General features: G+C 46.7%; 1 protein-coding gene and 1 pseudogene across 2 annotated transcripts in view; both read left to right on the top strand.

Moving 5' to 3' along the window:
- Positions 1-25,964, top strand: part of LOC126283469 (uncharacterized) — a 379,338-nt gene that overhangs the window by 157,729 nt on the left and 195,645 nt on the right. The window lies entirely within an intron of this gene.
- Positions 9,754-9,871, top strand: LOC126291598 (5S ribosomal RNA; annotated as a pseudogene).

Here is a 25,964-nt window from a genome sequence, read left to right as displayed (position 1 = left end):
ACTTAATTTGGAAGAGTTGCAGGAAAGGATATTATATACATTCATTGATATCGACAATTACCGGGACTTGTATGGAAATGGTTTGACCATAGTGTAAAGTTTGCTACCTACCAAACAACGTCCATTTTGAGCTCCTGAAATGTGCGTTACAAAACTTGGATAGACGCTCTATCCACTAATATGTGTCCATTTTCTTCATGCATGGTATATTTCGCGTAGTCGTCTTTTGAAACCCCAAAGGACTTACGACATAATCGTGTAAATGAGCATCTCTCACCAAGTAGATTCAAGCAGGCGTTGGATGACATACAGCATATTAACTTGGTGTCGATATTGTTTCGTTCAACCCCTTTATTTGGTTACAAATGCGTGGGCCTTGTGCTGAAGCGCCCCTGTGAGTGGCTCCCGGAACGTGGGTGAGCGATCGCGGTGCCCCAGGTCGCTTTTTGCCGCGAGCTGACGCGGCGTGATCTGCCAGCAGGGCCGAGCCGGGCTGGGCTGGGCTTTGTTTATCTTGCTCCGCCGTCAGAGGAGCCCCGGTGTTAATTAAAACCGGACAGCGATAGCATCGTCTGGCGAGAAACTGCCCGCCGGTAAACACCGCGCGCCGGCTATCTGCGCCGACCGCGCCACGGCGCATGCGCAGGAGGTGTCCGGACGACACCCCCCCCCCCCCCCCCCTCCACCCGCCAAACACCGGAATAACGCACAAAAGGTCGAAGGACACTGTCGCTTATTCCAACACAAATGTGTTGTTGTCGTTTTATTCTTACCTAATGAGCGTACTCCACCTGCGATTCATCATTCTTCCTGTGCCTCGTTTCATCACCAACAGAAACTAGTAGCAGATCCAGACCTGCTCATGTAACGTAACACACAGCGCACTAACTTAGATGGGAGGGGGCTGGTACAGTATTCTGACCTGCCGCAATGTAGATTTTAGGCGGTTTCCCACCCTCGTTTAGGCAAATGCTGGGCTGTTTCCCAAATGGCGCATCAGAGAATACGATAAACAAAGAGTTGAAATAGGGTAACACACACCTCAAAGTTTATTCAATGCGCAGACTGAGCACACGAATTCGCTCCCTTAGGCTACTTTGACAGCTGTGGTATCAGGAAGAGCATCTGGACGAAATAAAATTTGCCAAATCCTGAAAAAGCGCCGTCGTACTAGAATAGCACAAACGCTAGGCGAAAGGCAGAAGAAATACATTACAGGTGCAATTCCAGCCATCTGCATAAAAAAAGAGGAGCATTCTGTAGTACCTGTAACCTTCTCCACAAAAGAACTGTTATTTTAACTGATCTTTGTGGACATCTTTCCTTGATAAGCCAATACAAAAACATTGAGCATTAGATAGTACAAACTGGGAGTTGTGTATGTTAACCAAATAATCCCTGTAAGCTTACTGTTAGAGACATGATCTATTACTCCAGTGAATGTTGATTTCTTTGTAAAATCTGCATTACCAAGATCGCATGCAGAAAATTGGACAACTAGTTTCGACTGTTAGCGGACATCTTCAGATCAAAATATACACAACAGCGTCTATGATAAGAGGACACATTGTCAATTGGCTGTTATCGACACAAGGGAATGTCGGCTTCGACATCGTACTCGTCTGGTGACAGCAACGCTGAGTTTCCATGAGGTGGTCGTACACAAACTGCTGTTACCAGACAATATATGGTTATTGTATATGTCACTTTGAATACACAGCAACAGTGCTTGTCGCTACATAGGGTATACTCATGCTACAAGTATGAGTTCGAAGGTTACAACCCCTTATCTTAGACACTGCTGTGCATCTTCTGATGTGAAGATGGGGGCTCAATTCGAAGCGGGGCTCATGACTGAAGTCCTGTTAATGAAATTTCAGGCCAAAGACGCATCTGGAGACGCTCCGGATATCTGTGAGATCCAGCAAGACTACAGTTTCTGTTGCTCGTGTTCGTGCTTATTAAACCCCACTATCTTGGTCAGCAAGGTCGCCGAATCTCTCCTTAATTGAGAACATTTGGAACATTATGGACAGGAACCTCCAACCATCTCGGGATTTTGACGGTCTAACTCCCCAATGTGAAAGAATGTGGCACAGTATCCGCCATAAGAACATCTAACAACTCTTATCAATCAGTGCCATGCATTGCTTGGGCCAGGCAGCGCGGGATTAGCCGAGCGGTTTGAGGCGCTTCGGGCATGGACTGTGCGGCGAGTCCTCCCTCGGGCATGGGTGTGTGTGTCTGTCCTTAGGATAATTTAGGCTAAGTAGTGTGTAACCTTAGGGACTGATGACCTTAGCAGTTAAGTCCCATAAGATTTCACACACATTTGAACATTTTTTTGCTTGGGCCAGAGGTGGACCAACGCGATATTGACATGCTCAATTTGTGAAACTTTTTGACTTGAATAAATGGCCCATTTTTTTTCTGACATTGTAATCATTTGTTTGTCTGTACATGTACATCACATCTATCGATTTCCGTCCAATTCGGATAATTCCTTCGTGAGAGAGGGTTTTTTTTTGTCTTAGAGTGTATTTATATATTTCGAAAAACTTTAATTCTCTGTGGTATATCTTTTTTTTTTTTTAAATATCAGAAGAAGATCACAGCACATTGAAGGTGAACACAATCATTTAAATTTGAAAATTTGTGGTAAGGTCTTATGGGACCAAACTACTCAGGTCATCGGTCCCAAAGCCTACGCACTACTTAATCTAACTTGCACTATGGACACACAAACACCCATGCCCGAGGCAGGACTCGAACCTCCTACGGGGCAGCCTCACGGACCGTGACCAGGCACCCTAGACCGCGCGGCAACCCCGTGCGGCCACAATCATTTAAAAACCGAATATAAAATATATATTTTGAAAAGTGTTCCAAGTTACTAGACGCTGTTGTACTGGAAGAAAGGAAAACAATAAGTAATGAGGAGGAAATCTTCACGGGGTCCGTGGTTGGACCTTCCGAGAAGAAAAATAATAACAAAAACATCTCCCAGGCTGTGACTAAGCCATGTCTCCGCACTATCCTTTCTTTCAGGAGTGCTAGTTATGTAAGGTTTCGCAGGAGATCTTCTGTAAAGTTTGGAAGGTAGGAGACGAGGTACTGGCAGAAGTGAAGCTAGCTGTGAGGAGGGGGCGTGAGTCGTGCTTGGGTAGCTCAGTTGGTATAGGAGCGCCGTGGTTCCGTGGTTAGCGTGAGCATCTGCGGAACGAGAGGTCCTTGGTTCAAGTCTTCTCTGGAGTGAAAAGTTTCGCCGGCACGGTAGCTCAGCGTACTCGGTCAGTGTTAGCTGCCCTCTGTAATAAAAAAAAAAATGAAACTTCCTGGCAGATTAAAACTGTGTGCCCGGCCGAGACTCGAACTCGGGACCTTTGCCTTTCGCGGGCAAGTGCTCTACCATCTGAGCTACCGAAGCACGACTCACGCCCGGTACTCACAGCTTTACTTCTGCCAGTACCTCTTCTCCTACCTTCCAAACTTTACAGAAGCTTAGAGCACTTGCCCGCGAAAGGCAAAGGTCCCGAGTTCGAGTCTCGGCCGGGCACACAGTTTTAATCTGCCAGGAAGTTTCATATCAGCGCACACTCCGCTGCAGAGTGAAAATCTCATTCTGGAAACATCCCCCAGGCTGTGGCTAAGCCATGTCTCCGCAATATCCTTTCTTTCAGGAGTGCTAGTTCTGCAAGATTCGCAGGAGAGCTTCTGTAAAGTTTGGAAGGTAGGAGAAGAGGTACTGGCAGAAGTAAAGCTGTGAGTACCGGGCGTGAGTCGTACTTCGGTAGCTCAGATGGTAGAGCACTTGCCCGCGAAAGGCAAAGGTCCCGAGTTCGAGTCTCGGCCGGGCACACAGTTTTAATCTGCCAGGAAGTTTCATATCAGCGCACACTCCGCTGCAGAGTGAAAATCTCATTCTGGAAAAAAAAAAATGAGTTACTCGATTAACAAAGAACTTAAACGGATGTCTTACGACGTCCGCTCAGAGCAGATGCAACGAACAAAACCGAACAAAAATGAGTTTTAAAAAAAGTTGGTAGAGCACTTGCCCGCGAAAGGCGAAGGTCCCGAGTTCGGGTCACGGTCGGGCACACAGTATAATCTGCCAGGAAGTTTCATATCAGCGCACACTCCGCTGGAGAGTGAAAATCTCATTCTGAATAACAAAAATGTTTTACAGTTATCATATGAATCTAACCGGTAACTGAAATATCATTTCAGTCTATACTATTTCATGGTACTGTTTTATTTTCTTCGTTACAGCTTCGCTTTGTACTGCCCCACTGACCCTTAGAGATGCGAGAGCACTTCCTCCCTCTTCCTCAGAGTTGTGATACCGGCCAGCTCGACAACTTCTGGAGCACGGCGTGTTTTGCGGTACGGAAATGCGCCACCAGCGCGATAGCGATGGAGAGGCCAGGGGCTCGTGCGAGCGCCTCGCGCCGGCAGTGGGACGCTTTCATTTCCCGGTGCAGCTTTCGTGTCGCAGGAAGCAGATCCGGTCCGGCACAGCGAGGGTCACAGCGTCACGACCCAGCCGCACAGGCCACGCGCACGTCGGTAGCGCTGCAAAGTGACCGCGTCGGAAGAGAGCCGTGGAAGGTACTCGCAGACCAGCAGTTTCCCGTTGGGTTGGTGGTTCAGAAAAGCGACCTTGATCATCGCTTACTTAGTACTTGTAATGAAACTATAGAAACTAGAACACAAACGAGAGTATAACCACGCTCTCATGAATAATAACTTGAGTATCACAAGTTAAACAACTCTAATGGAAATGTCGTGTGACTAGGGCCTCCCGTCGGGTAGACCCTTCGCCGGGTGCAAGTGTTTCGATTAGACGCCACTTCGACGACTTGCGCGTCGATGAGGGATGAAATGATGATGATTAGGAAAACACAACATCCAGTCACTGAGCGGAGGAAATCTCCGACCCAGCCAGGAAACGAACCCGGGCGCTTAGGATTGACATCCTGTCGCGCTGACCACTCAGCTACTGGGGATGTCGTGTGACTAGGGCCTCCAATCGGGTAGACCCTTCGCCGGGTGCAAGTGTTTCGATTTGACGCCACTTCGGCGACTTGCGCGTCGATGGGGGATGAAATGATGATGATTAGGAAAACACAACACCCAGTCCCTGAGCGGGGAAAATCTCCTACCCAGCTGGGAATCGAACTCGGGCCCTTAGGATTGGCATTCTGTCGCACTGACCACTCAGCTACCGGGAGCAGACAACAACGGTAATGAAACGTAGTCAAATGAAATCAAGTTGTTCAATCTGAGCAGTGGTTCTGATGTATGCTATGGCGAGAGGTGGGAAAGCGTAATACACGTAGGTACAGTCACTTAGTTGGATTATTATCGGATCTATGATTTTTTTTTTTATGGCGATAAAATCTGCGGCGTTGTTTTCCCGAGAACAGCGCCAGTCAGGCTGACTCTGATCACTATGGAACTTAACTTCTGAGGTCATCAGTCGCCTAGAACTTAGAAGTACTTAAACCTAACTAACCTAAGGACATCACACACATCCATGCCCGAGGCAGGATTCGAACCTGCGACCGTATCGGTGGCGCGGTTCCAGACTGTAGCGCCTAGAACCACTTGGCCACCCAGGCCGGCAGCACCAGTCAGTCTGGTATAAATTGTGCGTCCCTTTGGAGGTCAGATCTGGAAGCTGCAGAGATTGAATAAGAGTCTCTGATCGTTCTTTCCACCAACCTGTCGTCTTCCAAAGTTGTGTCCCCGGCGCAGAAGACAGCTTGTCGGTCGTGGGTTCTTCGACGGAGGCTGCTGCGCTGTCAATTCGAACAAGTGATTGCCCAGGTTAGTCTGTATCTAAAGATGGCATGACATGTAGTACTGATAATGATCGTAGGGGACACTGCTCATTAATGTGTCTTGTTTGGTTATCATTCAAATATTCACACATTTACACTGTCTTTTACAACACTCGACACAGCTTTCTTAATTGTATGGTAACTTTTCCATCCAACTTCCAAAATATGGTACACGTGTCCGGCTATGCGGTACGCACTAGAGCGAGTGACTATTGCATGTTCATGTCTTCTTCTTCTTCTTGCGTTATGGCCTCTGTAGGACCACAGGTAGGCTCTTCGTGGACTGCATTTTCCTTTTTTTCTCCCAGAACCTCCTCATTCTTCCATGTCTTCTCTCTCACTCTTCTTCCGAGATCTTCAGTTTCCGTTTCTCCTGTCGGCTCCACTGGTGACACTGTAATCTTTTCCTGTATTCTTCTCTGTCATTGATCTCCGGCATATTGGTCGGTGTGTATTTGTTCCTCCAATTTTCCTTTCCTTCGACCTTGATCCCCAATTCCAACCAGTCGTTCCGAAGTCCAACAACCCACGTTGTTCTGTCCATACTCACGCTAACTACATGTCCAGCAAACCTTGCCCTTTTGAGTCTGATTTCCCCGGATATTGTTCTCATGTTCCGGTGCAATTCTTCCCTAGGTTCATATTTATATATATACGTCACGCACGATACTGACTTACCAGTCCGACCCTCCAGAACGGCCGAAACAGATTGAGTAGCGCAGCCGAAGTACTTCGTCTCCCAGGCTCGCCAAAGCGACCCAAAGGTGTCCGAAGCACTTCGGGTGCAATATCGTTATTCTTATGTTTCTCAAAAGTAGTGAAATTTAATAAACAAATACGATAGACTTGCAGGGTAACCATGAACGTTTGTCATACTAAAAACTGTGTTTAATACAATGAAAAGTATGTAATTAATTAATAAGAGAAGTTAGGCGTTTTGGCGCCTAGCACCGGAACGTACCGACCAATCATAACCAAGTTCAGTACAATTGGCGGACTCTCCCACGGGACTGGGACATTGTGTACCATCTGTCGCTCGTGCCTCACTCCACATTTGTACCATATGCTACTTCACGTGTATCAAGCTGCATCAAGACGAGCTTCTAGCAAAATAAAATACTGGCGCCCACAGCCAGGAATATCACACTGGTCCCTGTCGCCCACCATGGAGGGCGGAAGGCTGTAGGGGTTTTAAAGACATTTTTCTGTGCTGTTCTTAAAGCGTTTAAGGAAAATGCCAAGCTGGTTGTTTTTCAGACGGCGCGGTCGATTTCGTTCGCCGGCCTTCCCCGATATGACTTTAGCTTTGTCTCGAGCTGATTTCGCCATCGATGTGACATTGAGAAGGACGAGGAAGGGAACCGCCTGTGATCTTTTCAAAACACTCGTCACCCCATTTACTTTAATCTGATTACGGAAGCTACAGAAAATCGGTCGGTCAACTGCTGTACCACCAAGTTCCATTACGTGACAAGTAAAGAAAGACATCTACAGCCGTCCTTATGATTTTATTTTATTGTCACCATTTTCAACGCTTCAGTGCGTTATCTTCAGGCTGTTTTTGACGCGATATAGGTCCACATGCATATCACATCTGTTGCCAGCATTACTGGATGGGCAGATAATGTATCAGCACTCCAACCATCAACTGCCAACGCACTGAAGCGTTGAAACTGGTAGCGACAAAATAAAGTAAAATCATAAGGACGGCTGTTGGTGTTTTTTAGTAAACAGCCGTCGTCCCAGAGACCTCCTGCTAAGATGATGGACACACAACAGTTCGATTTCTGTTTGGCGATTCCATCATTGTGGCAACTACGTACCGTCGCTCGATGTTAGTGCGTGTGACAACAAGAAACGACTGCAACGTACTCGCTTGAGCACGGAGCAATTGTGTTGAAGCCGCTGGTTTAGGGGGAAGTGAGGTGGTACGTGTGACTCGGGTGCTGTTTTGCGCGGCGCGGCGCCTGCGTTGGCCACCCCTGCGGCTACCTGGCACACCTGTGGTGGGCCGTGACCCTGGCGGCAGATGCTGCTGGCCCAGCGCACAACCTGTTGCCACGCACCGCGACCTCCGCTCCAGCGTCTGCAGGAGGCGCTGATTTGCCTATGGTCGCTTTCAAGCGATTGTTGATCACGTAAAATGTACATTTCACAACTACCTGTTCGGCTATTGCCCATCTTCAGATCATAAAAATATTCTGATGTAGAAATTAACGTCAAAAATCTATGTATCCAGGTACGCCGACCGCTGTGGCCGAGCGGCTCTAGATGCTTCAGTCTGGAACCGCGCTGCTGCTACGCTCGCAGGTTCAAATCCTGCCGCGGGCATGGATGTGCGTGATGTCCTTAGGTTAGTTAGGTTTAAGTAGTGCTAAGTGTAGGGGACTGATGACCTGAGATGTTGAGTCCCATAGTGCTTAGAGCCATTTGAACCATTTGCAACACCTTACTGCGGACTGTTCGTCGTGAGCAAACAGCGAACTCGCAGCCGCACGGTGTATTAAAAAAGTATTAAGATCTCTGATCTTAAAGTATTGCATACTTTAAGCGTGGTGGGTTCTGTTGGCAAACCCCTCGAATGCTACTGAAATCTAACACTGAAGAATGCCTTTACAGTAACTGGCTGCATCGTACACTGATAGCCTGCTTAATACAACTTGCAATCACATAATAATTGGCTGCATCGTACACTGGTAGCTTGCTTAATACAACTAGCAATCACAAATTAAAACCGAGCCGAAACCGTGTTTTCAGCAGGCAGAACTTATGTTTTAGTTTGTGATTGCTAGTTGTACTAAGCAAGCTATCAGTGTACGATGCAGCCAGTTATTGTAATGGCATTCATTGGTGTTATTTCAGTAGCATTCGAGGGGTTTGCCAACAGAGCCTTTCCCAGTCGTCACACTAATGCCGAAACGATTCACCTAGAGATACTTTTGCGCAGTTTGGAAAACATGAAGCTCACATAGAACCGCTGGTCAGGAGAAAGGCGACTGTACCTGTTGGGGTATCTGTGCGATTCTGTACAGACTATGCGGAACAACTTGCTCGTCTTTTAGCAGCAGTTTGTCGTAGGTCGTTGCAGTGATGAATAGTTCGACGCGACTGGAAAAAGGAAGAAGAAAAAGTGCTCCAAAGCTCCAATATATTTGAAGTATTCATGTCGATGCCATAAACATTATTCACAAAAAAGCAGGTTATGGTGGTAGCACGCATTTATTTCTAAGAAAGATTGTCGGACAGTTGCCCATATCATTTACATCGATCTTTTGTACATTATGGAACACGTTATATGCTAATGTACAATTGTATTCAGAAAAAAAACAGGTCACCTTGAACAACTAGAGACAGAACATTCATATTCACAGAAAATGTACATTAGTATGTTCTGCTGAAATGATTAGCATTTGAACCACGTCGGCCGGCGGGCTCGAGGTCAACATCGACAGTACCGAGCGAGGTGGCGCAGTGGTTCGACACTGGACTCGCATTCGGGAGGACGACGGTTCCATCCCGCGTCACGCCATCCTGATTTAGGTTGTCTGTGATTTCCCTCAATCGCTCCAGGCAAATGCCGGGATGGTTCCACTGAAAGGGCACGGCCGTCTTCCTTCCCCATCCGTTCCTAATCCGATAAGACCGATGACCTCACTGTCTGGTATCCTTCCCCAAACAACCCAACTCTCGACATCGACATCGGGGCGCAACACCACCTACCGGTAAAATCTGCCTGCGATTCTCGTCGTCGCCATATACCGAAGGTAATGGCTCAGTATGACTTGGGCAGAGGTGCAGGATGCCTTGCAGACGTATGTGCCAACTTTACCGTCAAATCAGTGCCATGAGAGAATGTGATGCATCCAACCGGGAGGTTGCTGCTCGTTTGGGACGAAGTGTTTCGGCAGTGGCCAATGGCCTTGCGGCAGTGGTAACACCGGTTCCCGTCAGATCACCGAAGTTAAGCGCTGTCGGGCTGGGTTATCACTTGGATGGGTGACCATCCGGTCTGCCGAGCGTTGTTGGCAAGCGGGGTGCATTCAGCCCTTGAGAGGCAAACTGAGCACCTACTTCATTGAGAAGTAGCGGTTCCAGTCTCGTAAACAGCCATACGGTCGCGAGAGCGGTGTGCTGATCACTTGCGCCAAATATCGGGATCCGGCGACGCCTGTGGACCGAGGATGACACGGCGGCCGGTCGGTCCCTTTGGGCCTTCATGGCCTGTGCGGGAGGAGTTCAGTTTTAGTTTCGGCAGTGCAACAGGTGTACGGTATGCAGAATCGTTCACGGAAGGCCGTAGAACACGACGAAACTTGTCAGATCGCACCCGCTGAGAAGATCGACACCTCATCCGAATGACATTGTAGGACAGATTGAGTCCTCGTCGGTTCTGCGCAACATTGGAACAGTGTAACACACCGTATTCTGTCAGGGGTGACAGTTCGTCGCCGTTAATTCCGGCGTGGGTTACGCGCGCGTTCGTCCGCTTTCCGCCTACCTCTGACGAATGTTCAGAAACATTCTAGACGGCAGTTGTATAAGGAACGACGTCACTGAACAGGAATGGCATCAGATAGTGTTTTCTAACGAACCCAGGTTCAGTTTGTTTGAAAATTATGGCATTTTGGTTCGCCACAGAGGGAGCGGCATCACAGGTACTGCATTCGCACAGCACATATAGCGCCAGCTCAAGGCCCTATGGTGTGGGGTACTATTGGGTAGAATGACAAATCACAGTTGGCCTGCCGAAGTGGCCGATCGGTTCTAGCGCTACAGTCTGGAACCGCGCGACCACTACGGTCGCAGGTTCGAATCCTGCCTCGGGCATGGATGTGTGCGATGTCCTTAGGTTAGTTAGGTTTAAGTAGTTCTAAGTCCCTGCCTCGGCATGGATGTGTGCTATGTCCTTAGGTTAGTACCTACGTGAATCACATCTTGTGATCCACAGCCATACCCGTTCTGCACAACACCCCAGGCGCCATTTTTCAGCAAGACAATTCACGAGCACATGTTGCTGTACGAACACGTGCCTTCTTGGTGACACAGGATGTCAAATATGTGTGCGTGTGAATTCCTAAGTGACCAAACTGCTGAAGTCATCGGCTCCAAGTCAAATTAACTTGTGCTAAGAACAACACAAACACCCACGACCGAGGGCGGACTCAAACCTCCGACGGGAGGGGCTGCGCAATGCGTGACACAGCGCCTCAAACCGCGCGGCACAGGATGTCAACCATCTGGTCGCGCAGCGCTTTGCCTAAATGCCAACGACCACAGATAAACATTGGAATCAGATGAATATAGCATGGATGGCTACCACACGACGCCATTCGCGCCTTCTACGCGTCGATGCCATCACACACGGAACAAGTTATCAGGGTCCATGACGGACCCTGTGCCTACTAGGCAACAGGGCACATGCTGAACCGAGGTGATTGAAATGCTAATCATTTCTGCAGAACATACTAATGTAAATACCCTGTGAATATGAACCGTCTTATCTCTAATCGTTCAAGGGCTTCTGTTTTTTTCTTAACGTGAATATATTATGACCTTTTTGGAGGCCGGAAATCTCATCTGTGGAAAACAACGATCTTGTGAAATGCATTTCTGCCTTACATCACAATACATATCAGTGTTATTGTTTTAAAACCAATCTCAAAATGGGGAATCTGTCTGGCCCCTGAAAGCAGGCAGTGTTTTACGTTTCTGTTGTCTAGGAAACTGACTTAATCAGCGATCTGAGAGCGTCGCTTTTTCAACTGGAAATGGTCTTACTTAGGGACATAGTTTACACCCTCTGGTTGTGACGAATAGAACACGCTTGTCATCTAAAGCTCTTTGAAAGGAGCGGCAGCTATTCATTCATGTTGGCTTCTTTCCATACCGTGCCACGGGTCGCAGTTAATCCCCTGGCTTCTTCTCCTGTCGCAATCCAAGCTCCGAGTCAAGTGAGTGATTCCATTATAACGAGGTACCCTTGCAGCGAGAGGGGTAAGTTCAGTCGCCCTTCGTCCTGACAGGTGTGAGTCGGGAGTTTTGTGTTATACAAGGCCGCTCCGCGGTTCTTTTTCTTGCCAGTGGGGAGTTGGATAGGCAGGTATGCTTGTGAAGGAGATATCTCTATTTTCTCTGTTTGCTTTTCATAGCTTGCCGACGACATTACTGTCACTACATCGTGAAGGAATACTGTAAATACGGGAATGACAGTTCTGATGAAAGGCAGGAAACGTTCACTTCTCGAGTGTTGCTGTTGCAGCAATGTTATTCGCAGTTGGTGAAAGGGAGGTGATCGGAAGAAACGTGTAACGCAATTTCGTCAGCACCTCGTGAAGTGTCGATGCGTTGCTAAGAAGTATTTGTGGTTGAACATATATGGCGGTGACATGACAGTAGTATGTACTACATCGCTGTGGGAGATGCATCATCCGTTACGTTGTTTATAGAACAACACTAAGAACTGCTGGAAATATAAATCGATTGGGTGCACTGTCTGATCAAACGTATTCGGACACCTGAAAGTGGACATTAATGTGGAGTGTGTCCACCCTTTGCCGTTACGGTGAGCTTTAATGGACCCACTTTCAGAAAGGTTCCTGAGTCTCTGTGGGGGGGTGGCACCCTATCCTTCCTGAAGAGAAGGATGGATGCTGTGGTCTGGAGCAAAGTCGACGATCTATCTCGTTCCAAAGGTGCTACATAGGTTTCATCTCCGGACCCAGAGCAGGCCAGTTCATTTCAGGGATGTTTTCGACCACAGCCCAATGCCTCACAAATGCTGGTTCATGACAGGGTGCATTGCGACGCTAAAGCAGCCATCATCTCCGAACTGTTCCTCTATCGTATGCAGTACACAATACTGAAAAGCGATTCTGCATGTGGATGTTAAAAATATTACATACAGCAATAAATAGTTAATAAAATTTTCTCGGGCTTCCAGCCGCGTCAGGTGGTTAAAATACCACGAGCTTTTGACCGAGCTCTCCTCAGTCATTGTCAAGTGGTAAGAATGACTGCTGTGTCGCCGTGGCCGCGTCGTTATACAGCCGCACTGCTGGCTGTGACGTCACTGGTGCTCTATTCCTCGCCATGTATGGTAATGTTTTCACCCCGTGTCCGTCGCGCCCGTTTTAACCTCTCTATGGCCGGGTCGCAGGCTGTGCTGAGCTGCATACCGCCGTCCTTGTTGATGGTATTGTCAGAGGTTTTTATTTCAACAGCTTCTTTTATGACGCTATCCCAAAATCCCTTCGTCCTCATAACGACAGATGTTTCGTCGAATAGAATTCGGTGTTTATTTTCTAAGGCGTGTTCTGCCGCGGCTGATTTTTGAGGATAGCCTAGGCGTAAGCAGCTCTCGTGTTCCGTCCGGCGTTGTTCCACAGTGCGAACTGTTTGGCCGACGTAGTAACAGCCACACTGACGTGGTATCTCGTACACTCCAGTCGTTCTAAGCCCTAGATCGTCCTGCACAGGTCTCATGAGCTTTCGAATTTTTGCTGCGGGCCTGAACACCGATCAAATGTTATATCAGGAACCGGCTAATCTTTCCCGACACTGTACCACAGAAATGCAAAAACACATGTTTCTTGCTTTCTTCTTCGATGGTGTTCTCTGTTGGTGTGTTTCTTGCGTGTCACACCAGATATAGCCTGTGACTGATGTCCGTGGCTGTAACCGTTTTCCCGAAAAACTTTTCGGTGGTGGCTAAGTTCGAGTGGCAGACTTTCAGCGTCTGAGACGACTTTAGCACGATGGACGAGGGTATTCAGAACGCCACGTTTTTGTGCCGGATGGTGGTGGCTGGGCCGGTGTGAGGTGGAGGTTACACCATTAAGTTAAGTAACGGTTTAGACTTTGTACATATGTACTTTTTGTGTTTCCCTTTTTTCGTTTATAAATGTATAGCCATGGTGTTCTTTTAATCATTGACAAAGGTCTTCTTAGGCACTTACGGGTTTTATTCTGAAGAAGGTGTAGTTATCTACGCCGAAACCTAGGTAAACAATAGGTGCTTTTTTCGCAATCGAGGCGGGTTTCTAGTTTTTTGATATATTAACCAACTGCTGACGCGCTGCAATGTTGAAGGTTCTTAAATTTTGCTGTAGTGCTGTTAATCAGTAACACTTCATAACAGCAGATTCTAGTGGAAGATTCAATACTCGTTAGTACTTACACGGCCAGCTGCGAGTTAACAGGTTTAGAAACGCATTTTGTGTGCTGAGCTGAGCGAGCGAGAGAGTTCAGGACTACCTTCGTGACGTACGCGCCGCGGCCTGTCTGTCTCGTGGGACTCGAAGAGAGCACTAGTGACGTCACAGCCAGCAGTACGGCTATATAACGACGCGGCCACGGCGACAAAGCAGTCATTTTAACCACTTGACAATGACTGAGGAGTACTCGGTCAAAAGCTCGTGGGATTTTAACCACCTGACGCGCCTTTAAGACCGAGAAAATTTTATTAATTCATATCGCCGCGAAACCACGCATTCATACAGCAATTAATAATATTTTAACAGCCAAGTGCGGAATTACTTCATTTAAAAAGTACACCATGGCTGTGGACAAGCCTTAACAAAACTATGGCTGCAAAATGTCTTCATTTTCTTCCATATTCGGCTTTTTCTTAAATGCAATAATGGACCACAGCCTAACCAAGAAAAATACACCCATGTCGTACTACCTTTCCATGTTTCGTTGCTGGCAAATTAGCCGAGCGGAAGCCGGCACAGTAACTCAGCGTGGTCGGTCAGAGGGTTAGCTGCCCTCTGTAATAAAAAAAAAAAACTGAGTTAATGGATCAATAACGAACTGAAACGGGTGCCTTGCGACGTCTGCACCGAGCAGATGAAACGAACGAAAACGATCAAACGGGATTTCACAAAAAAAATTTTTTTTAAAAAAGCGATCTAATGCGCGGCAGTTATGTGGACTGTGCGGTTGCTCCCGGCGGCGGTTCGAGTCCTCCCTCGGGCATGGGTGTGTGTCTGTTTGTCCTTAGGATAATTTAGGTTAAGTAGTGTGTAAGCTTGGGGACTGATGACCTCATCACTTAAGTCCCATAAGATTTCATACACTTTTTCCTTTATTTTTTATTTTATTTTATTTAATTTTTTTTTAATTTTTATTTTTTCACATCAAGCGTCGGTTGACTCAGACAACTGAAATGAGGAACTGCGCAAACCTTGCACCCCATTCTTTTTAACTCTCCGAGATAGTTGTCAGTGTGCTCCTGGTCAGTGATTGCTTTCGCTGACTTCAAGCGATTCTTTACGGTCATTCTCCGCAATGTTCGACGGTCCCCGTCCGTCTGTACATGAGATCTGTCCAGTCTTGGTTTATCTGTTGCTGTTCCTTTACGTTTCTACTTCACAATCCAATCATGCCACCAACAGGTGACTTGACCGGTTTTGTAAGGTATGAAATGCCCCTTAAGGATTTGTTTCTCACGAGACATCCAGTGACTAGTCCACGTTCCACGTCACTGAACTATCCTCACCGACCCACTCTACTGACAACACAGTACTCCTCTCCTGCTTTTACACCAGCAGGCCCACGTCTCGTGACTTCTAGAGGTCAATTTCGCAGTACACACTTGTGCCTGGTTACTTTTCATCGCCGCGCGGGATTAGCCGAGGGGTCTAGGACGCTGCAGTCATGGACTGTGCGGCTGATCCCGGCGGAGGTTTGAGTCCTCCCTCGGGCATGGGTGTCTGTGTTTGTCCTTACGATAATTTAGGGACTGATGACCTTAGCAGTTAAGTCCCATAAGATTTCACACATTTTACTTTTCATCAGAGTATGTATCATGGGAATCATTAGAAAACCAAATTAAGAAGTTCGGACACTGTTGTATGCAGCTGGTTTTAGGCAGTAGTTTTGTCCTGTTATAAATCCAGTATGCTTGTTGTTGCACTTACCGTTTATCGTCCAGCTACGTTTCTCCCTGCAGCTCCACCCACATATGTGTTCAACACATAAACTGAACACGCGTTCTCCTCGCCCTCTTTGTGCCTCCCTTTACCTCTCTTTGTATGTCCACCTGATCCTCCCACCTCTATCTGTCTGCCTCTCCTCCCTACTCGGTTTCTTCGTCTCCTTCATCCCCTCTCTTTGTCCAGTTTCTCCAGCCCCTCTTCTGACCATATCTTTCTCCCCACTCCCTCTGACCATACCCTCCTCCACCTCTGTCTTTCCATCTCTGCCTCCTTCATTTCCTTTTTCACTTGCCCCCACCCCTCTAAACCATCCACCCTCCTCTTCCCCTTCTTCCCTCTCTGTCCATTTCCTCCTCCCTCTCATTCTGTCCATACCCTCCTATATCCATCTCAACCTGTCCCCAGCCATGCTCATCACCACATGCAGCCCCTACAATACAGTTCAATAAAGCAGGTAGGTACTACACCCATAACACAGCCAGACATCATTTACATGGCCCTGTAATACAGGCTGCTGGAAGGTCAGTTGATAAAGCTTGCTACACTACCTTAACACGATATGCTTGTTATATAGGGCAGCCCAGAAAACTGTTTCTTGTCCCTGGCATGTAGGCTGCCCTGCAAAGCAGGTAGACTTGGCAGGCTAGGACTGTTCCCATACAACAAGCCTTTTGTGCAGAGCAGCCCATTAAGATGTGCAGGGCAACCTATATGCCAGGGCTGGAAAAAACCCTTTTTTGTATCATCCCTGTCCTGTTGGAGCTAGGAAACTGTAAGGTCCGCTCTTTCTGTGCCAAATTTAGCTGAAATAGATTCAGGGCTTTGGGAGAAGATTTCAAATATACACACATACACAGTGCGCTTTATATATACAACAAATAATATACACATATTCACTATGCTTTATATATACAACAGATAACAGAAGTAGGGTTTGTCGCACAACATGAAAGCTTGCTGTGCCCGTAGCAACGACACCACTATGAACTGGAAGAGTAGTTTGCTGCTACTTGTGCTCGACAAACATGTATTTCATCTTCTTCTTGAATCGAATCATGTGAAGTTTTCTAGATAGAGCTCAACTGTGTCGTTGCACTTGGGGTTGAACAGAGTCAGTCCGAAAGCGGACAGTGACCTGCTGGCAGCCCAAAGACTTTGGAACGATCTCACCACTTGTGAATTCTGGCGGCATTCTGGCATCGCGGCACGCAGGTGTAAGGACGGCTACCGCGGTGGGGGCGGGCAGCAGTGTTAGTGACCTCTGCAGGGGCGGCGTTGGGACGCGCGCGAAAGACACCACACACACACACACACACACAGCTGCGCGACGTCCTCGGCAACAGAATGGCGTCCTCACGCGACACGACTGCCGAGAGGGGCAAATGCAGCGCGACACACGTTTGTGTGACACGTGTCCCTACACTTGTTACCACACCAGTACGCTAAGCGAAGACAAATCATTGCAGATGAAGTACACGTAGATCACGGAATGAATATCTTTCTTTTTACGTATACTTGGGTTGTGAGACAATTGCTGTAACTGGAAATCCCATTCCAGATGTTTGCAATGGAATCCCCCTTTCGCCCACTGTAAGATCTGAGATTTTACTGAAACATTCCTAACTCTTCAATAAGTAGAGCCTGGTCTATGTTAAGAGCTGAGGAATGAACAGAACTAGCTAAAAAAATGGATCATAATTGTTCTAGGGTAACATAGCGGTGTAAAGCCAGTCCAGTGTTTAACAATATACATTTTGCAAGAGCTGTTACAGTGCGATTCAGCTCGAAGGAGCTCTCCATCCGAGTCTATCATGCGAAAGTCCCTGCATAACACCAGCTACAGCCGGCCGGTGTGACCGAGCGGTTCTAGGCTCTTAAATCTGGAACTGCACGACCGCTACGGTCGCAGGTTCGAATCCTGCGTCGGGCATGGATGTGAGAGATGTCCTTAGATTAGTTAGGTTTAAGTAGTTCTAAGTTCTAGGGGACTGATGACCTCAGATGTTAAGTCCCATAGTGCTCAGAGCCATTTGAACCATTTAAACACCAGCTACAAGCATAAACTTTAATCTATTTTTTGTAATCAAACCTTGGATTCCCACTTCAGATTTTACTATCTGCGCCTCCTTTCTTTTTTCCAAATAAGTGATGTCTTGTTGCTCTGTCTGTTCTTTATAAGTCAACCTGTGTCGTTCGTTTCTTTTCTCCCCGAAGCAGTTCAATACCTCTCCATAATTTATCCGCTCTACCCACCTAATCTTCAGCCTTGTTCTTTAACACCACATTGCAGAAACTTCATTTTCTAGTTTTAAGCGTCCACGTTTCATTTCGATGTCAGATTACAGACAAACCATTTCAGGAAATAGTCCCTTGCACTTGAATATGAATGTTAAGTAGTTTTTCTTTTTCAGAAAATATTATGTTTACTTCTGACATCGTCAGTTACTTTGCTGCTCAGGTAGCCCGACTCTTCTGCTACTTTTAGATCTCATTACACATCTAACATCCTCAGCATCATCTGATTTAACTGGACTACGCTATGCGAGATGTAACAAAAAAGGTATGCCCATACTCTTAGGAAATATGACTCACACATAGAGGCAGAAAATATATTATATGGACATGGATCTGGTAATGCTTTATTCCCATGTTAGTGTTCATTTTCTGCTTCTCTGCATAATCAGATTAAACGTGAGAAACACATAGAAACATTTACCAGCATTGCATGAAACGCTTTCTTACATGGAATATTCAAAATACGCTCTTGGTTTCGTTTGGTTAGAACGTATAGCAAGCCGTTATTCGGAGGTTCACCGGCAATGTTTGTTGCTCCAATTGGACGAAGGTAATGTTGACAAGTGCTCACTTCATTACTTGTGTTGACACGCCACTAACTTCGTTGCTCGTGTTAATATACGTAGCTCTGAATCAAATGCCGTGACACTTGGACGAGCAGAGGTAGATCAATTTCTTGGGCTCCACACTTTCCGGTTATAGCTTATATTTTGGGCGAATTTGAAAACTCTTGTATACGGAAGGCCGGCCCAAGACGTGGAGTGTCTTTGTGCCCGTATTGTGGAAGGCTGTAGAACAATACGCAATTCTCCAGGGATGCCTCAGCACATCAGGAACTCAACGTGACGGCAGGTTGATGCATGTATCCGTGATAACGGAAGGCATTTTCAACATTTAATGTAAGAAAGTGTTTGATTTTGTGCTGATACATTCTTTCCCTGTGTGTTTCGCATGATTAATATGATAATGAAGAGAAGTAGACAATGAGCTCTAACATGGAAATAAAGCATTTCCAGGTCCATGTCCATATAATATATTTTCTGCCTCTATGTGTGAGTAATATTTCCTAAGAGTATGGGCATACATGTGATGAATGTTTCCCTGAGGTCAGCCATTCTTTCTTGTTACATCTTGTATTGCAGTAGTTCTACTTTTGTTGGTTACTGGTCTGAAAGCCTGTTTTAAGAAACAGTCCATTTCGTTTAACTGATCTTCCAACCATCTTGCCATCTCAGACAGAATTACAACCTCACATCGCTAAGTATATTGACATAAAGTGGAACTGAGACAGAGGTTGTGGAGGGAAAGTGCGGTAGCCGAGCGGTTCTAGGCGCTTCAGTCCGGAACCGCGCGACTGCTACGGCCGCAGGTTCGAATCCTGCCTCGGGCATGGATGTGTGTGATGTCCTCAGGTTAGTTAGGTTTAAGTAGTTCTAAGTTCTGGGGGACTGATGACCTCAGATGTTAAGTCCCATAGCGCTCAGAGCCATTTGAACCATTTTGGACAAATGATGTCATTGTCCTCGCATGACTTAGATAGAACAATACGCAATTCTCCAGGGATGCCTCAGCACATCAGGAACTCAACGTGACGGCAGGTTGATGCATGTATCCGTGATAACGGAAGGCATTTTCAACATTTAATGTAAGAAAGTGTTTGATTTTGTGCTGATACATTCTTTCCCTGTGTGTTTCGCATGATTAATATGATAATGAAGAGAAGTAGACAATGAGCTCTAACATGGAAATAAAGCATTTCCAGGTCCATGTCCATATAATATATTTTCTGCCTCTATGTGTGAGTAATATTTCCTAAGAGTATGGGCATACATGTGATGAATGTTTCCCTGAGGTCAGCCATTCTTTCTTGTTACATCTTGTATTGCAGTAGTTCTACTTTTGTTGGTTACTGGTCTGAAAGCCTGTTTTAAGAAACAGTCCATTTCGTTTAACTGATCTTCCAACCATCTTGCCATCTCAGACAGAATTACAACCTCACATCGCTAAGTATATTGACATAAAGTGGAACTGAGACAGAGGTTGTGGAGGGAAAGTGCGGTAGCCGAGCGGTTCTAGGCGCTTCAGTCCGGAACCGCGCGACTGCTACGGCCGCAGGTTCGAATCCTGCCTCGGGCATGGATGTGTGTGATGTCCTCAGGTTAGTTAGGTTTAAGTAGTTCTAAGTTCTGGGGGACTGATGACCTCAGATGTTAAGTCCCATAGCGCTCAGAGCCATTTGAACCATTTTGGACAAATGATGTCATTGTCCTCGCATGACTTAGATCGTTTGTAGCGTCAATTTTGGTTTGACTTATCGCTGGGCAAGATTGACAAAGTGGCTGTGGCGTCTTCGGAGCTTGGTGCTACTTCACAAGGTGCAACTACTACTGGCTTCGCTAGCTTGCGAGCAAAAAAGGCTGTACTCAGGCTATGGAGTACCTGTTTTATCTTAAGTGCGTTTTTCTTGTTGGATGCACAGAGTAGTTTCTTGATCACTAAGTTCGACCTTCAGTTTCTCTTTTATCTCGCATCTGGCAACAGTTAGTTGAGCGCGCTGGGTGACCATACCTAATGTCTGAGCTTACTTGAGTGATATCTTCTACAGGAACTGAAGGTGAGTTTTTAATGCTAATTTCAAAGTTTGAAGTTTATTTGTGTTCCAAGTACATGTGTTATCACCAGCGAAGATGTAGTGGCGATCGTGTTGGCAGAGTTAACTTTCCGGAGAACAAATTGACATAGGCACTGAAGAAAGTAATTTAACATAAATGTTTATTCATTATCATCTTCATATCATTCCAGCAAGCCTGGTATGATGTTCATGAACAAAATGTCTACATTCACTTGTATCTTGATGAACTTCTCGCCTTGATATTGTTTTCCAGTTTTCTCTTCTGGTCAGCGTATCTTCCTTAATCTGACCCATCTTTTTGTGAGTCGTCATTTCTATCCAAGAACTGTTTTAGCAGGCGGTTATCCTTCACCCTCTTCACATGTCCAAATCACTTGAGCCGTGCAGTATTCAGTCTATCACTCACTGACAGACCCAATGGCATCTCTCCTCTGATGTCTCCATACCAAATTTTCTCTCTTGTAGTCTTATGTAAGGCTGTTGGCAGAAACTTCATTTCGCATGCTTCTATCGTTCTCAGGTCTTCCTTGTAAATTACTGAGCGTTCCAGGCGGTAAATTAGATCCCCTTTCTTGTCCGTTCTGTAATTCTAGTTTGGCAGTTCCTTGATACTGTACTTCGCAGGTAACTTAAAGCTTTCACACATTCAATTTCCTCTCCATCTAGCATTATTTTCCGAAAACAATGTAATTTACGCATAGGAACATGGCGAGAACGCTCTTTATTATTATACGAGGTAAATTTGAAACCTCCGTGCGCCTGAACGGCTGAGGTCAAAGGTTCGATTCCCAGTCCGGCACACGGTTTTAATGTGCCAGGAAGTTTCAGATCGCCTCTCACTCCGCTGCAAAGTGAAAATTAATTCTGGACATTTACTTTAGTTTGTAAATGATTGCCCGATACTTTAATGATCTGATGTATAATGAGCGCACCTTTCGTTCACTTACCGAGTTCTTCCACGTTGCAAAGGAAATCCGGTTTTGCGCAGTAACTAATTTCTCAGGTGGCGCTGCGGTGCTGTACGAAGCACGGTAATGCCCATTTCTTCGCCTGATCCTTGAAATCACCCACAGTTTAATGCAGAATTCGAACTGCCGGTAACTTGGCACTTTTCGCATTAACAAATCAGTGCCAGAGTTTATAGACGCATTGCGTGGAAGAAAAATTCCTAGGGCAGACTGAGGCTGGACTTGCACACATGTTGGTCCACAGTTCGACTCCCCCACTCCAGTAGCCATCAAGCCACACACATCTGTTTTGCTAGCCGCAAGTAATGTGTATGGTCAGTATAATAGCTGAGCCTATAGTGAGGGCGGTTAGTCGCTACTCGCGCTTGTTTCAAGTTACGCAAACGCCAATGAATCACATAGCGGGAAGCTGCCAACCAATGGCATAGTTGTTTTGGCTCGCAGAGACCTTGCAGCAGGAAGGGATTGCCTGCGTGTTGCCGTAGCGACCCTGAGGCGACTCTTACGTGCCCAGCTAGAGCTCAAGGTGAGCCGAAGGCTATCTGCGTTTCTGCGCTGCATGCCAACTCTCTCACCAACAGCTGCTAGATTTTACCTAAAGCGTTTAAATCGCAGTCCTGGATATTAGTGTCTTTCCCTCTGCGTAGTCCTACTCTAACAACATTGCGCCAGATCTCAGCCTCTACAGGAACAGGTGGTTTTCTGGTCCGTCTAATATACGGGTTGGTCCATTGATCGTGACCGGGCCAAATATCTCACGAAATAAGCGTCAAACAAAAAAACTACATAGAACGAAACTTGTCTAGCTTGAAGGGGGAAACCAGATGGCGCTATGGTTGGCCCGTTAGATGGCGCATGGTTGGCCCGCTAGATGGCGCTGCTATAGGTCAAATGGGTATCAACTACGTTTTTTAAAATAAGAACCCCCATTTTTATTACATATTCATGTAGTACGTAAAGAAATATGAATGTTTTAGTTGGACTTTGTGATAGATGGCGCTGTAATAGTCACAAACGTTTACGTACGTGGTATCACGTAACATTCCGCCAGTACGGACGATATTTGCCTCGTGATACATTACCCGTGTTAAAATGGACTGTTTACCAATTGCAGAAAAGGTCGATATCGTGTTGATGCATGGCGCTATATTTCGAACTTCCGTAAAACTTTGGCCAGTCTTGGCGGCCACTGCGTTGTACGCAGTGAGAAGTAACGCCTGAAATTTAATATTCTCGGGACACACTTTGGATCTCGGAATACTGAATTCCGTAACGATTTCCGAAATTCGTCCGGAGCGTCTAGCTCCAATTACCATTCCTCGTTCGAGGTCTGTTAATTCCCGTCGTTCGGCCACAATCACATCGGACACATTTCACATGAATCATCTGTGTACAAATAACAGCTCCGCCAGTGCACTACCCTTTTAAACCTTCCCACCACTATCTGTATATGAGCACATGGCTATCACATGACTTATGTCACCTCAGCGTGTGTGGGTTGGAAGTCGTAGGATACACCTAGCAGCGCCAGTTGTGTTGATAGATGGAGTGGAGCTGTCTGTTGCCCCACGGATGCCATGAAGTGCTTCCTTCAGTTTAGGAAGGAAGTTAAAGTCACAAGGGCACAATTCCGGGTAATGTAGTGGGCGTTTTTGGAACGTAGTCTGCTACCAGCTCGGAGAAAGAAGCAGTGATATTTTCTGCAGGAATAGCCCATCATTTTGCAGGACAGCTCTCGGGTGCTTATGGTACAAGTTGTGATAGATTTGTTCGATCTGTGGGGCTGGGAAGCGCTGTACCACCCACCACACTTCTCGGACTTAAGCCCTTGTGATTTTAGCTTGATTTGTAAGACGAAGGAATCACTTCACGGCCTTCACTTCAAAACTGTTACAGATATTAGACGGCTAATTGGCCGCTCCAGTTGAACTATTATCCAGACATGTTTTAGCACCTTTGAATACCATCGTTAGTGGGTACTCTCTATTCAGTCCGGACTGATAGACGAAATAGAGAGGATCCAAAGAAGAGCAGAGCGTTTCGTTACAGGTTCTTATACTGAACAAGAAAGCATTGCAACCAAGTGCAGTGCAGGCGCTTAAAGGAAGATGTTTTGCATCCAAGTGTGTAAAGTTCTGAGAGCGTGCGTTCCTAGATGAGCCAACTAATATATTGCTTCCAGCTGTGTATATCTTGAGAAAAGACCATGAAGGTCAAACTGGAGAGATCCGAGTGCACACGGTGGCTTACCGGTAATCATTCTTCCCGGGAACAGATCGCGACTGGAACAGGAGAAGTGAAATTGACAGTGGTATACAAGAATGAGATTTTCACTCTGCAGCGGAGTGTGCGCTGATATGAAACTTCCTGGCAGATTAAAAGTGTGTGCCAGACCGAGACTCGAACTCGGGACCTTTGCCTTTCGCGGGCAAGTGCTCTACCATCTGAGCTACCCAAGCACGACTCCCGACCGGTACTCGCAGCTTTACTTCTGCCAGTACCTCGTCTCCTACCTTCTAAACTTTACATAAACTCTCCTTTCAGAAGTGCTAGTTCTGCAAGTTTCGCAGGAGAGCTTCTGTAAAGTTTGGAAGGTAGGAGACGAGGTACTGGCAGAAGTAGAGCTGTGAGGACGGGGCGTGGGTCGTGCTTCGGTAGCTCAGATGGTAGAGCACTTGCCCGCGAAAGGCAAAGGTCCCGAGTTCGAGTCCCGGTCGGGCACACAGTTTTAATCTGCCAGGAAGTTTCAATGGTATACAAGTTGGCTTGCGGAGTATGTATGTAGATGTAGACGTAAATGTCTTGCAGGCTACGTCAACAACGTGGACTATACCAAACTGTCATTTTATCCTCTGTAGAATCAAATCGCATGAAGACCAATTACAATGTCCACAGATGGGGAGGTGTTTAAACCATCATTCCGGCTCTCCGCACTCTAACGGGATTGGAAGAAGCCCTCGTAAGTGGTATAGCGGAAAGTAACCTCAGCCAAGAACTTCACTGTGTTTTCCAGAGTGTAGATGTGTTTACTTACCGTGCTATCAGAGTTCCTAAATGGTCCTGATGTATACGGATCTGTGATGAAGTCATCTGGATACAGATCTCTCGTTGCGTTCAGGCTGCTCGTGCGATGACGTGTTCATTGAACACAGTGTTTAGGGCGATCGTATCTCGGGTAATGCGCGGCGGGGAATGGAGAGAGCGCGGTGGGAGGCCGCCTGCTGCCGGGGGAAACCTCTACTACCGGCCTCGCTCCACCGTTAGACACGCCTCCGGGCTGGGAGTGGTCGCTCTAACAGGGACCGCCTGTGTCTGATGCGGCCGTGACCCTGTTCGGCTGCCGTCTGACCTATGCCCGACCAGCACGGACAGCCAAGCTGTTGTGTGGCTTGCCGACTGCATGCAGGCGTCTACACTGTACCTTACCTTTCTCTTGCACGCTTCGTGCTCTCGCCAGCTGCTCGCCTCTGGCGCAACTGGCAAAGATTAATCACATTACGGCGCTCCCGAGACCAGGCCGTTCCAAAAAGAGATCAGATATTATCTCTGACGGGGGCTTTCATAGCAGTGCTTCTGGCCTGAGACGCCATTTTGCGATACAACAGTGGCCTGTCCAGCTTACAAAACGGCGAGACTAGTTCTTCCTGAAGAAAAGAAAGTAAGTGAAAGAATATCAAATCGGCGCACAGATTCATTGCCCCTTCGCACACTACAGTAGGAGACATGAACGATGAGGGTCGCGTTGGGCTTGTTCTGCGCTCCTACGTCACGTGTGCTCCGACAGCCAATGAGGGTTCAGTATGTTTTGAGTGTGAGCGCTGTGCTGTGAATGCCGTAGCTACTGCGAGCATTAAACGTGATTGTAATGTAGTTTTGTGAATTTCGAATCCATTTGTTGCGAGTTGTCATCGCTGACTATGGTGGTAAATGATAAATTATGCATAACTAAGTGAGAGACGTAATTTGCTGGATATACCCTTTCTTCAAGCTGAAAGCATGCGCATGTGTGTATCGCAACTGTCGCTTGGAATCGTCAACAATGCATCCAGAATGAGATGTTCACTCTGCAGCGGAGTGTGCGCTGATATGAAACTTCCTGGCAGATTAAAACTGTGTGCCCTACCGAGACTCGAACTCGGTAGGGCACACAGTTTTAATCTGCCAGGAAGTTTCACGTCAACAATGCAGTTCCCCTCTGTGCCTCGAATGGCGCGAACCACCCATCGTACGTGGATCAAATTGGTTCAAATGGATCTCTCAGCACTATGGGACTCAACTTCTGAGGTCA

The sequence above is a fragment of the Schistocerca gregaria genome, chromosome 1 (genome assembly GCF_023897955.1).
Source record: "Schistocerca gregaria isolate iqSchGreg1 chromosome 1, iqSchGreg1.2, whole genome shotgun sequence".
NCBI classification, from domain to species: Eukaryota; Metazoa; Arthropoda; class Insecta; order Orthoptera; family Acrididae; genus Schistocerca; species Schistocerca gregaria.
This window is presented reverse-complemented; position numbering and strand designations above follow the sequence as displayed.